The sequence below is a fragment of the Corvus kubaryi genome, unplaced genomic scaffold, assembly GCF_017639235.1.
Source record: "Corvus kubaryi isolate FWS band 111438036 unplaced genomic scaffold, C.kubaryi_AGA036_p1.0 37398, whole genome shotgun sequence".
Classification (NCBI taxonomy): Eukaryota; Metazoa; Chordata; class Aves; order Passeriformes; family Corvidae; genus Corvus; species Corvus kubaryi.
In genome coordinates, this window is record NW_024581137.1 from 19,336,752 (window position 1) to 19,350,358 (window position 13,607).

A 13,607-nucleotide genomic window follows, 5' to 3' on the forward strand; every position below is an offset into this window, starting at 1 on the left:
AAAAGTTCTAGTTCCTTCTGGTTCCCAGAGCTTGTTCCTGTCTTTGTGCTGCAGTTATCTCTCTGCTGTGTTGCTACATTGCTTTAGGATCCAGGAGAAAAACAAACCAAACACTTTTATTTTTAGTTGGGATTATTTTACAGATCTGCTTTGCAGCACAGTGATGTGTGGCAAATTGCTGCATGAAGGTGGCAATACATCATTAAGATGTGTATTGGGAGTGGGATTGAATGTGGATGGGATCACCTTCCACCAGCTTTGTGATGGAGGCAGGGTCTTGTGGGACTGCACAGTATTGGGGAAAGTCTGTCACTGCAAGTCCCACCATAATCTCCTTGGCTCTAGGGCTTGCAACCCCAGCCCTGGAAACCTGCATAGGGGTGCCTTGCTTGGCCATCCCCAACTGCAACCCCATTCTATCCAATCTGAGAAAATGGACCTCGGATCCATTGCTTTTTTATGCTCTTTCTGTGAATTCAAGGACCCATGGGCTGCCAGGCCCTTCCCAGTATAGCTCCTCCTTCTTTTGGGCTCACAGCATCACCTCCAATGGAAGCAGTGGCACTCCTGCTATGGGCACTGTACAGTTATCACTGCCTTGTGAGGTTGCAGCCCAGCTTTGGGCATTGCCTGCCCTGAACGTACTGCACAGAGCCTTACACTGTAAAAAACAGAGGACCTGTTTGGGATTTGAGGCAGAGACTCATGCAATGTAGGACTGGACCAGCCCATGGCCGGGGCTTGCATCTCTTGTAGTGACCAGTAGAAAGTAAGGGACCAGGACAAGAATTTCTTCCCTATTCACTGAGGCATGTGGCTCATCATGTTCCTGTGCTCCAGGGAATTTTGAATAGGAGGCAGTGGGGTATCTCTCTGGTGCAATGCAACACCAGAAGAAGGGACAATTCTTGGGGAAAGTCCCAGTCACTTATCCCACACACCCCAGCCAGTGCAGGGGGGCAAGGAGACTTCAGGATCAGGCTGTTCCACCAATGCCACTGAGCAAAACACAAGTGATACAACCTCAGCCCTTGCTCCCCCACACAGCCCCTTTGATGAAGGGACCTTTGTTTGCTCACCCTCCCAACACTTGGATGCTCACTTGGTGACTTCACTGCCCTGGTACTCAAGTACCTGGCAGCAGGCATGCCTCCTCTGGCCTGTATCCCAAGAAAGGGCTATCCAGACCTCCCTGTGCATCAGGCAGGCAGCTCCAGAAGGAAAAGACATTATACATCCTTGACAGTGTGACTGCAACTTATTTTAATGCTGCTGGTTTGTCTCGTTACTTGTCATAGCATGGTGAAAACTAGAAAGCAAGCTGAGTGCAGTAAGTAAAGGCAGTAAAGCAGCATCTTGCACATTGAACTTGCTTCCTCATTGATCTTAGTGCATCTTGCCTTGCCAAAACTAAAGCAAAACACAGTGCTGAGTGGCTCTGAATGAGCTACCAGCGTTTCGCCTCTACAGAGATTTTAATCTCTAATGGGACATGCAGCATTAGGAAGGGGTAATGTAAGTGGCCCCCAGTTTAAAGGCATTTTTGGTTCTCTTTTCATCGCTCACTCCAGCAGTGTTCACCAGTGGAACAACTGGGTCTGCTGCTCTCATTCAATGTCACCATCTTTATTGAGTATTCGTCTCACTTCTGTCACTGTAAATTAGAGGCCAGTTTATTCCATTCAGCTTCCTATGCCTGATTCAGAAAAGCTACAAGAGTCACAGAGAAATCTGAAGCTCTTGTAGCTCCTTTGGAGTGTGTCACCATAAATCACCCCAGCTAAAAGGCCATATGGCACTTTGTGCTACACTCTCTCAGTTAATAAAACGCGTTAGATCTTAATGCCTTGGGGCAAAAGGATGAGTCTAATGGATCATGTTTTATCTATTTCAAGACACCAGGTAAACTGATAGTTCTGCATTAATGATGATTCCTCTAACATAGTTCACACTAAAGAGCCACTGAAGAAATAGTTACGATATTTTTCATGGCTGTTCAGTGCCTTCAGCCTCTGCCTCAAAAATGCACAAGAAAGGAGGACAGTAAGTTAAAAATCACAACATTTTGCAAATGCATAAGCAGACATGTCCCACGCATATTTACAAACCTCAGAGGAGTATTTCCCTTGGGGTTTTTTGGGCTTTCACATTCACCTTTTCTAGCTATCCTTGCAAGAGGTAGAAAAGTTATTTCATTGAGAAGATCAAAAGAGGACCAAAATCTCCATTTAATCACAGGACTTGAAATATCAGTACTAACTGATAACTTCTAAACTCACAATTAATACTAGAGGTAAAAATTGCAAGGTTTGGCAAAACTGATAACACAAATAATTTCTACATTTTCATTCTGAAAGGCTATCAGGGCAGACCTCATTTCTGTTGGATGTCATGGTTTAGTATACCACTACAGATGCTATAAAAATATAAAAGAAAGCTGTTGACAATTTAAAAGATTCTCCTAAAAGAGATAGAAAATGTTATTTTTGGCATCATTTAAGGAGCTCTCTAGAAAGGCAGTCCAGTGTACAGAAGTGTTCACAGATAAGATTTCTCTTTTTATACTTTATACACTTTTTATACTTTGCACAAAAGACAAAGTGAATATTAATGTATGTTCTCCTGACAGGTTTAAACAATTTCTTATAGCAATAAGCTCATTTTATCCCTGAACTGTTAACCAAAATAAGTGACAGAGAACAATTAAACCATTCATCTCAATTTAGGATCCTAATGCACACCCATGGTTAGAAGAACCCAAGTCCTTAATTTTCATCAGCACTCATTTTTAAATGGTTTAATGCTCCCTCAAGTGCTAAAATATGAATCTTCACACTTGTGAGTCACTGATGTAACTAAACTGTGACTTTGGCATCAGAGAGTTTCCTGGGAGTAATGCAAGCTGGGGCCATGAAAACATCTGAGTCACGATTTCCGGGGTAATTCTAGCCCACCTTTGTCAAAACTGAACAAACTCCCACGTTCTCCCTCTTTGCCTCACCAGCAACCCCCAGCAGCTCCCTTTGGTGGTGACTGGGTGGTTCACGACTCGATTTTGGGCTTTTTGTCAGAGTGAAAATTACTCACTGCTCCTGCCTCTTCTGACAGCATCAACACTGGCTTCCATAAAGGCGTTAAAATACATGTCTTCTTCAGATAGGCAAATTCCTCTTGACAGAACATCCTCAACCAGTGGATGTACAGGTGAGTGGGAATAGGAACAGGTACAGTTTTGCTTCAGGTCTTAGGCCTGATAGCTGTGAACACCTTGTGTCTCACACTCCCCCAGATAGATGTGTGATGTAAAGGGCTGTAGCTACAGCCTCAGCTGGACATTTTTAGAAGCAAATGTCTGTAAATAAGAAAAGATGGAAGCCCTAAATCAGCACATAAAAAATATTGTCTCTGGTGTCAGTGTAATAAGCTAACGACTCATTTTCTCCCAGTAATAGGGAAGAAAATGAAGGGGTGTTTTGTCACATTGAAACAAACAATAAAAACATCTTTCTTCCATGCTCTTCAAATTTAGAAAAAAAACCCATCATCAGTAAAGTTGAAGGAAATGGCTTTCCTTTCTTTTGATTTTTCTCAAGTCTCAGTTTCTGGAGTCTTCTTGGATTACCTGGGTTAGCGAGACAGCTATCTAGGCTTTGTGGTGGGGTTTTTTTTTGCATTAGAGTTGTGGGAAACAAACCACAAGGAAGAAGGAGATAGGAAGTCTAGGTGCAAGAAGGTGGATATTGTCCTCCCAATGGCCCGTCAAACCTCATAACTGGGATGCAGCACATCCTTAGCTGTTCACACTTTCTCTAGAAAATTGTTTTTCTGGAACAACTGCTGTTAGCAGCAACTGGGACTGAAGCCCTAAGGTCCTGCCTGGCAGCAGACGAAACTGTGGTCCACAGCTTCCTTGGGAACCATGGCACTTCTGGCCCAGGAGGTATTACCAAGAGCAGACAACAGCACCCTATTTTCCCACTCCTTCCAGCAAATCACAAGTTCCTCAAGGGGTTACTCACCCAGATGGCTTCACTAGCTCTCGCTGGAAGTTTTCCTTTGGAAAGGTAGATTTGAAATGTTCACTCTCTGACTGGCACTCTTGTGTTCAGACTCTGTTTCTTGACAGAGCTGTGGCTGCAGCCTGGCAAAATAACATTCCTATCAAGTATGAAAATTAGGGAGGAAAATGCTTTTGAAATACCTTCTCCTCTCAACTGAAGTTATGTAATTGTCATTAGCAATTGTAGAACTAGTCACTGTCTATGTTACATCAGTTATTTCTTCCATTTTTTCACACTTATATTAAATATATCTACTTACAAAAAGATAATGAGCCTAATCTCTCCCACTTTCTGTCCAGAAAGTCAGGCATAGCACAATTACATTAGTATCAAATCTGTACAAATAATTGTGCTGTTCTGGTTATTAGCAATAGCTTTTTTCACCAGAGCCTGAAAATTATTTTTGCTGCTTTCAGGAATGAACCAGTACTTCAACTTTCCTGAGGCTCTTCTGAAGGATTTAGCCCCAGTACTGTTGTTTTGGTTCAGGTTTTGCAGAATGGGTGACTAAGGAGACCAATCTAAAATTAGGGTCAGATAAGAGAGTTCACTATGAAAATAGTTCACAGAGTAATCTGCATCTGACAAAGAGTTACGTACAGTCTTGATGACTTCAGTTGCACCATGTATGGGTACAGAGATCTGGTTTTTCCATATTAACCATAAGGACCAAAGAGTTCAACCAAACTTTCTCCAAGAGCAATTCCTGAAGGACACAGGTAAGCCTGTTAATTGACTGGTTTCTTGCTTGCACTGAGGTCTTCAATGGCCTAAATAAATCCCCTTCTTCCTTTCTAGGGATAGCACATAATTTTTTGGTTTTGGGGTTTTTTTGGTTGGGTTTTTTTATTTTTTTAGTACTCAACTGCTTGCTTTAGGTCAGTCAATTAATTAAAAACACACAATAAACAAACCCACACAAACAACAGAATATCTAAAGGGAACAATTATTCTGGGAGACACCCTTAACATTTTCCATGGTCTGACATCTACACACTGGCTGGGCAAAGTACACAAGTAAATATTTTTTATTAATGCTGAACAAAATTGATGTCTAACATCAAAGCATTTATATCTCTGCAAGGGCTAGCCATACAGAATTGTACTTTGTGTTTTGATTGATGGCAAATTCTACAACAAATAACTTAATAGCACAATAAAATTGATTGCACAACTAAAATAAGGCCAAACGTTGCTTCTCTATAGGCTGCAAATGAAGTTAATCAGAATCTTCTGTGGACTTCAGGTGGGGCCCCGAATTTGCCAGAGAGTTAAAAATCTTTGGATGGAGATGTTGGCATTTGGCTACAATCAAAAATGGTGCAGAAGACCTGGAGACCAGTGTCAGCAGCTTTATCTTACACCGGGTTGGCCATTTGCCTTTCAGACTAGGATGAGGTGGTCTCACAGAAAAATAAGAGGAAGCATTTATTCCACCGAACCTTTTCCCGTGTTTAGCACTGCGAACTGAATGAAAAATAAGCCTGCTTCCCGTGCTGCTGGTGGAAAAGTAAGTTATGCATGGTGTCTTGGCTGATGCTTGTATATAGCAGTGCCTCGTGTGGGACTGTACTACTGGTGCCTGCTCAGCCTCCCTTGAGAGTTACGTGCATTTAAATGGTCCTAACGTGGTTCTGAAAATAATATTTGAGGAGAATGATGTACTTATGTCTTCAGTTGCTTGCTTGCTGGCAGTTGTTTGCAAGACTAGCTTAGTAAGGAAGTGGAATTTGAGTAGTTTTATTTGGGCAGTAATAACCCGCAGGACTTCTACCAGCCTCCTCTGTCTTCAGAGTCCTGTGCAAATACAGGCTGATTAATCACACCGATGAGCGCCCGATAGGCCATCGTGTTGGAAAAAGAGCGTTTTGTTCTGTAGGGGAAAAAGAAGAAAAAAGACAAAAGCAAGGTAATGAGCCATTAAAAACGCAACATCCATTTACACCCCCAGTGTCTAAATAGACTGAACCTTCAAATAACTTACAGGCACACCCAAATCTGCATACATTGGTGATTCAATGAGTTTTGTTCTCTCTCCCGATACCTTCAATCTCAGTTAATTTTTCTCATTGTCCTTACATTTCCTAGCATCTGAAAACGTCAAGGGTGTGGAGAAAAAAACCAGCCCAGGAATTCAACTTCTTTTCTACCTGGCTGTTAAGGTAATCACCGTGCTGTTGTTTCGAGAGGCGAGCCAGACGGGCTGGAACAATAGCAGCGTGTATAAACTTTCCCCATTCACCTCAAAGGCCTTCTGTTCTAACACCTCATTAAGATGGTTTAAATGCTAAAGCTGCCGTTTTGTTGTTGATTATCATATCAGAAACCTTCACCTAATGTATTTAATTAGTACAGCTACAAGCCCTGGCATGTCTTCGTGGAGGAGTAGGCTTCGAGTTTAAGCTATCTAAAGACTGGAATCACAAGTCAAGTGCTCTTTATGGCTGGTGGTCCACAGCTGGCTTTGTCAATGCTTGTAGTCTTTATTTTCTACTTTTTTTTTCATTCTTGTTCCATAGACATAATTTTGTTTTAGTCCACGTTGAATTTGTACCCACATAACGCATATCATTAAAATCACAGCTGTATCCCTGCAAGAGGTAGTAGTTAACGCTTTCATACAATTCGGTGTGATGTATAATTTTGAGGAGTGAATTTCTTCCTCTCTCTTTCCTTCCAAAGACTCATTGTAATAGGCACTGCTAACTTCCTCCTCCGCATCTTGTTAGTGCGATTCGAGCTCAGTTAAAATGAGGCTTTATTGGCATGACAAGCTAAACAAGCGTCACCAAAGTGTTAGGGAGAAAAGAATCATGCTGCTCTGAACATGAACCAATGGCAAGTGCTTCGTAATACAACCATCAAAAATAATACAAACACATCAAAATACAACCATCACTCAGAAAAAGGAGGGGTGACAAAGGAAAGATTCAAGAGCTGAGCCCTAGTCAGTCCCAGCTCTGTGGATTTGCTGGGAACCAGCCAGAGGCAGCTCTTTGTGAGTGCTGAACTGTGCCTACCACTACTGGGATCTAAGGTGGCCAGGGGAAGGGATGTGTCTGAGCAAGGAAAATGCCAGACCTGAAACACCTGCACTGTGGTTTATGAATTCCCAAATTGCAGTCAAATGCCATCAATGCCAGTGTGCTACAAATACCTAGCTAAGGCAGTTTAGGAGACTGAAATTCATTAGCTGTCTTTAAATAAGCAGATGGACAGATGAGATCCTTACCACACTCAATTTGCCTGTCCTATAAGCACTTTCTTTCTGGATACCCTGACCATGTGCATTTCTAAAAACCGGCACATCTAAGGTAGCATCTGGATGCTGTCTGAGAGAAACTACTTGTGATAATTCCAGGTTTTTACCACAATACCTTGCCCTTTTGGCCCCTTGCATCCCCAAATTGTTTAGTTTGCATTTAAATATGCACAGCACATTACCTCTACCTGCAAATGGCACTGTACTGAAATTCAAACAGAGCTCCTCTGGCTCAGAGAGTCCCTGCACTTCTCACTGCTGGAGAAAAGATGGATGTTTTGAGATGCGCCACTGCCACTGTTGGAGAGGGACAGTGGGCTTGGTGGACTTAGGTTTGAGCTAGCAAGACCATTCTTATATTTTGTGTCACAGTGACAAGCACAGGTGAACAGTCACTTCCTGCTGCGACTGAGTTCATTCACATTTGCCTAATCCCAGTTTGACCGTGCCAGCTGCTGCCTAGGCTGAAGTTTGAAACAATGGTTTAGCACAGCTTCTTAGGGTTGTGCTCCAGCATAAGGTTTCCCTCATCCACAGGTACTGTGGCCACCTGTTGTTAGCACTGGCCAGTTTATCTAGCGTAAACAGAAAGTAATTCTATTCAATCTAATTGTCAGCTTGTCTGTTGACCTTTGCTAACAGACAAACAAAATAGTGTCAGTTACCAAGAATATTTTTAGGAGAGAGAAGTGGAAGGGGGAGGAATGAAGTAGATTTATTAGGTTCTATACAGGGAACAGTAATCCCTCTGACGCTGTACATAACCAAATCTTCAAATACAAATGATCTTGTATGTAGCTGTTTTCTTACAGCAAAAGATTTCTTTGTGACTAGGTTATCTCATCTTTCTCTTCCCACAGGGACCATGTCAACCAACCCCAAAAGAAATAAACTAGATGTTGTCATGGTCTTATAGTGATCTTTTCCATTTTTCCAGCTCACAATGACAGACTCTGGCCTGGAGTTTAAGCAATGAAGCACACATGATTGATTTCACATGGCTGTGAAAGCTTGTAGCATGTGCCACTGACATGACTCTCCTTTGAACTGAGTAATGTGGTAGCTGCAGTGCTGAAATGATCTCTGCTGAACTCTTTTATTGTCCTCCTTGAAAATGTTCCTTCAAGCTCACCCTTATCTACCGCCCAATTTTCTCTGCACTGTAAGATATATTTTTACCTACTGGACTTGAGAAGTAAAACATTTCAGTGGGAGCAGCTTACTGCACACACAAAGCAAATTCAGAAAAAGCCCAGACAAACCAAGAAACTTGGTTTGTTTAGTCAGCTGCTGTCATATAGGTTGTAGTTCACCTATGACAGCAGTTGTTGAGGAATAACCCAGGAGGATTTTTCTTAAGAAATGTATATGTTTTCACTTAACTCTCACAGATCTTGAGAGTTAAAAAGGAGTGAGCCCTTTGAAGTAAGAGTTTAAACATGAGGTTTTTTTAGGATGGACCCAAAGTATGGTAAAACCATGCTTAGGCTAGTTCCTAGTCATTAACACATTAGGTACAAATTTCTAGTCCTCAGTTGTGTTGGGGACCATCTGTGTGAGTAATACCTTGTTTGACTAGAAGTGGTCCTTGGGTGACTCAGTATTCATCAGTATGACTAAGAGTTAGAGTCAGGTCCCCAAACACTGAGGAAAGAATTTCTTTATATGTCAGTTGTGTGCACAACCTTCATTGAATTAAAGATCACCAATTGCTAGTCCTGCAACAAGAAGTTTCCGCTGTGTAGGTGATTTTTAAGGAATTGCTTCTCTCGTGGGGAATTGCCATTTCCCCATGCACTAACATATGGTTTTCTTAGACTAATCTGAGAAGAAAAGCTGGTCCAGGAAGATTCAGACTACCCCATTTGTTTATAACCTAAAAACAAAGCAGGAAGTATAGACCAGTATAAAGCATAGAAAAGGGATTTAAGGTACATCTTTTATGGTATAGAATGTAATTAAGAAGTAGTTAATTTTAGAGATATGGTTTGTTAAGGGAAGGAGTAAATCAGGGGAGGAGAAAGATCTTTACATCTCACATTTTTTAAATAATGACTTCTTGTAAAAGAGAGGAAAGGACTAAATTTACAAAGAAACAAAAGAGAAACTAGAGCGAGCAACAAGATGGGGAGGAAGGAGAGCTTTGTGGTTATGACACTCAACAAGGACCAGCTCAGTAGATCTTGCTTCACTTTCTTGATCTCCCAAAGGTTTCTCATCTTTGAGCAAGTCTTTGTACTTCAATCCTGTTTTTATGTGAAACAGTGGAAAACTTCATTTGGGCTGAAATCTCTTCTGGGCTGGGCTTCTTCTTCACCCATGTGTACCTATTACACACAGCACAGTTATTTTACAAATAATACATTCTAACATCCTAAAATAGTTTTGTTGAACTTGTATGTGCTTTTGTAGAATTCTTGTTATAGACTGGCTTTTGATCACCCAGTAACAACCTGATGGTGTCATTTTTCCCAAGCCCTCAGTAAAAAGTCTCTCAAGAAAGTGGAGAACTTCCACAGAAACAGATGAGGAAATACAGGAGGAAGTGCAATTACAAACATATCAGCAAACATATCCAGTTTTTGCAAGGTAGGTATCATTTCTTTTTTTCCTGCACCTCCTGGAGTAGTTTTTCTACGTACCAATTAAGCATTATCATTATAAGAGCTGTAGCTCAGCCTTACAACACCTGTCAAGGTGTAGAAAGGGAAAGCAGCACCCTCCATTAGTGAACAGGTGGAACTGAAGCACAGGCTGAATTCAAACTCAAATTACCTGGGAACTTAGCAAAAAAACCCCAGGAATAAGTCTAACTCTCTTCAGTCTGTGCATTGCTTTACTCCCTAGAAGTCTACTTCAGCTCACCTAACTTTAGATGAAAAAACATAGATGCAGTAGAAACTCCCTGTGAATGATGGAAGGAGTAATTTACCCTAATAGCTAAATCACCATCACTGGAGGAACATCCGTTTTTCCACTGAATATACAAAGAACCTCAATGAGATGTTTGAAATTATGTAAATAATTTGCTATACCATTTAAATTTTTTGTTGCATGATTCTTTCTTCCTCAGAAACATTCTTTGCTACAGAGCAGTGTTGTTAAATGCCACAATTTTGACTTAGACATTGATGGTATTATTTTTATTTTGATAGTTTAAATAGCTGTTATAATTAGATAATTTGTCAAATCCCAGACAAGAGATATTCTGAACTCAGGATGCTAGACAAGTGAAGGAAAAGACCTTGAAATACTTGATTTTTTTTCCCCCCCATGAATCCTAAAATATTCTGTTATGTAAGTTGGAAATTTTAAACATGTTGTTGATTGTGTGAAGCTACTTTAAAATTCATTAATCATTAACAAAAATAAGGTGGCAGGAAAAACATAAGAGCGAGAGAGAGAAGATTTGACCTGATGTTACCAATATCAGGGGAAAAAACACCATAAATTTAGCTGTGTGCCATGCACTGCCTCACACATCCACTGTGTTCCATAGAGCTCTCTTGGTTTTAAGGTAGTTTAGTGTTGATAATTCCCATTTTTCTGTTTATTTATTTGTTTTTCTTACAATTATTTTATCTAAGCTACAGCCCCCCTGCTATCAGAAGCATTTACTTTCATTTTCACTTCATGGCATTTTGAAACTTCAGGCATTAAAAATGTCTGAATCTCTGCAGGTACATGTGGCTTGCTTTCAGTAGTGTGTAGCTGCTCCATTAAAAGGAGAAAAAATAAGGTGCTACAGTTTTGTATCTTAGTGTATCCCTTGATGTAGTTTTTCATCTTCCACCAGACTGGTTTTACTGTTGTTGATATCCCTATGCAAAATGTAAGATGAAATAAGCTCACTGTGGAAAAAATGGCATTAAATAGAAAAGCTTATTGTAAATGGAGAAAATTCCTGATAAGGGAGAACTGAAGTACTTTAGGATTATTTCTTGGAACAGCAAATTGATTATATAATATAAAAAAAAAATTAAGGAAAAGCAGAAAACAAATAACTGGGGGAAGGAAGAACAGTGAAAATTGGGCAGCACTCTATATACATATAGATATATATTGATGTATAATATATTTCCAATGACAGAAGCTTTAGGTGTTAGTTAAGATAAGAGTTAATAAAATAACACAACTCCATTCTATGTTTAATACAGAGAATTTTATGCGTTATTAAACAAAGATTTTTCTAATAAATGCTGATGATCAAAGCAGTAGCCAGTAAGACAGTGCATTCATCTCTATATTGATACTACAAAACAAGGGGCAGCCTAAAACATTTTAGCTTCAATGACTTTTTCACTACTCTTAATCCCTTTAGGCAGGAGCACTTTCTGCAGCCTGTATTTGTGTTTCAGCACAGGCTGTAAGGAAATAGCCCTTTGAATTCATTTCTGATAGTTCATCTCTAACAGGATGCATTTACTGCTAATTCTAACTGAAAACCCTTCTCCAGATTCTATATAACGCTTATAAACAACATGCCTTTCATTTTTTAATGAACAATCTCCTCGTTGTCCCAAGTGTAGCTTCATAATGCAGCTAACCACGTGCACCTGTGATCTTAGTCTGGGCACTGGGCTCAATGCTGCTCATGTAGGAATAGTCACACTAAAAAATCCAGACAAAGAAGTTGCTCCTACTTGGTATTGTTTGGTCCTGTGGGGCTTATCCCATATTTCCTGGCCCTTCAGGAACCTGGTCTGCTCTGGGAGACTTTGCTAACAAACTGGTATTAAACATGCCTGGGGTTGACCTGCAGGGAAAGTCATGGACAGATGCTGGAGGACTGTTAGCATTCCAGTGGGTTGGCAGGCAGCTTTACTGCCAAGTGAGCAAGTTGTTAACTTGAGTGAGAAAAATGAAAGCAAACTTTAAGTTCTTCAATGGTATTGTTAGCTGAAAACACCAAAAACATAGCTAAGCTCAAGTCACAGGTTTCTGTGCGTTGATGGGGCTGCATGGGGGACAACTATAGAGCACTAGACTTGTTTAGTTCTGCAACCAAAACACGTAAATAATGGTCAGCAAAATCCCTGAACTGTGTTCTTAAAGCATTTTTTTTCGAGCCCCCCCCCAATCCCCCCAACCAGTACCACAACAAAAGACCAGATGAAAACTTTTGGACTCTGAATTGTGTCATCCAGCGCTTCTGGTCCTCTGTTGCTAGAGCTGACTTATCTTGGTTTATGTCTAAACATGTTTCTGATATGGTTTCTCTAACGAGCATGAACCTGATTTCAGGGTTTTTCTTTGAGAACTGTGTTAATCAAAGGCTATTAATGAATCTGTCTTTGATAGACTCTGATTCCAAAGGACAGTAAATCCAGTCACAGTACTGGTACAAGTACAGTTCTAGTAGAAGTGTTGTGCTTACTCTGCAAGGTTTAATTTTTTTCAAAGAAGTGGTGAAGGTAACTTCATCCTGGCAGGCTCTACACTGGATCAGATATTGTCTATCATGTTGTGAGCAATCACAGCCAGCAGTTACAGCAATGTACCACATATCCCGGCGTCCTTTGAATTTGAATGGGGTAAGGATATGGATATGTACAATTGGTGGGGACTACCTGGTGATTTTTAAGTTCACACTATATTATGGGCTCACTATTTCATTTGTCCATGTCCTGTATATTACAGTGTGTTATTTATGTGTCTATATGTCAAAGGTTTGTATTCAATGGAAACTACTCTGGTTTAAGTCAAGATATGAATTTTAACAGATTTAGTTAAAAAGATGTGAATTATATAGATCCTGCCTTAAGGAAGAGATATTTTAGGTTGGTAGAAATTGATGAGAAGCAAATTTGCCTCCAAATACAGCATAAGCATACCCCCCACTAGAATACTGTGCAACATTCTGCTGCCTGCATGTGGACAATGCAAAGGAGGCTGGAGAAAGCACCTTCCAGTGAAGCACTTTTTAATCAATTCTTTAACAAAAGAAAAGTCAAGAGCTACTTTGTTGTCATGTGTATATGTATAAGTCTTTAACCTAACAGTCAAACAAATAAAAAGATTTAGTGACTGAAAAGGAAAGCTAAGTGAATTCATGATAGAAATAAGATGTGTTTCTTAGTTGGTTAAATTGTGAGGAGAATAAATGATTGGTGGAAATCCCTAGCAGCAGTTTTAGACTTTCAACTTCTTGGTGTCTTTATACCAAGGCAAGGTGTCTCTTTAGAAGATTTGCTTAATCAGGTGAGCATTCCTGGGGTCCATTTAGGTGTAACTCTGTGAGACTGTGAGTAATATATATAAATAATATATAGCAACTTGTCAGC

The 13,607-nt window shown here is 40.3% G+C and overlaps 1 long non-coding RNA gene across 1 annotated transcript; it reads left to right on the forward strand.

Annotated features, from left to right (window-relative positions):
- Positions 1 to 4,499: 4,499 nt before the first annotated feature.
- LOC121672002 lies at positions 4,500 to 9,908 on the forward strand. The gene is made up of 3 exons (XR_006018715.1): positions 4,500 to 5,571; positions 6,150 to 6,223; positions 9,800 to 9,908. It is a non-coding gene; the product is annotated as an uncharacterized LOC121672002 (long non-coding RNA).
- Positions 9,909 to 13,607: the final 3,699 nt, after the last annotated feature.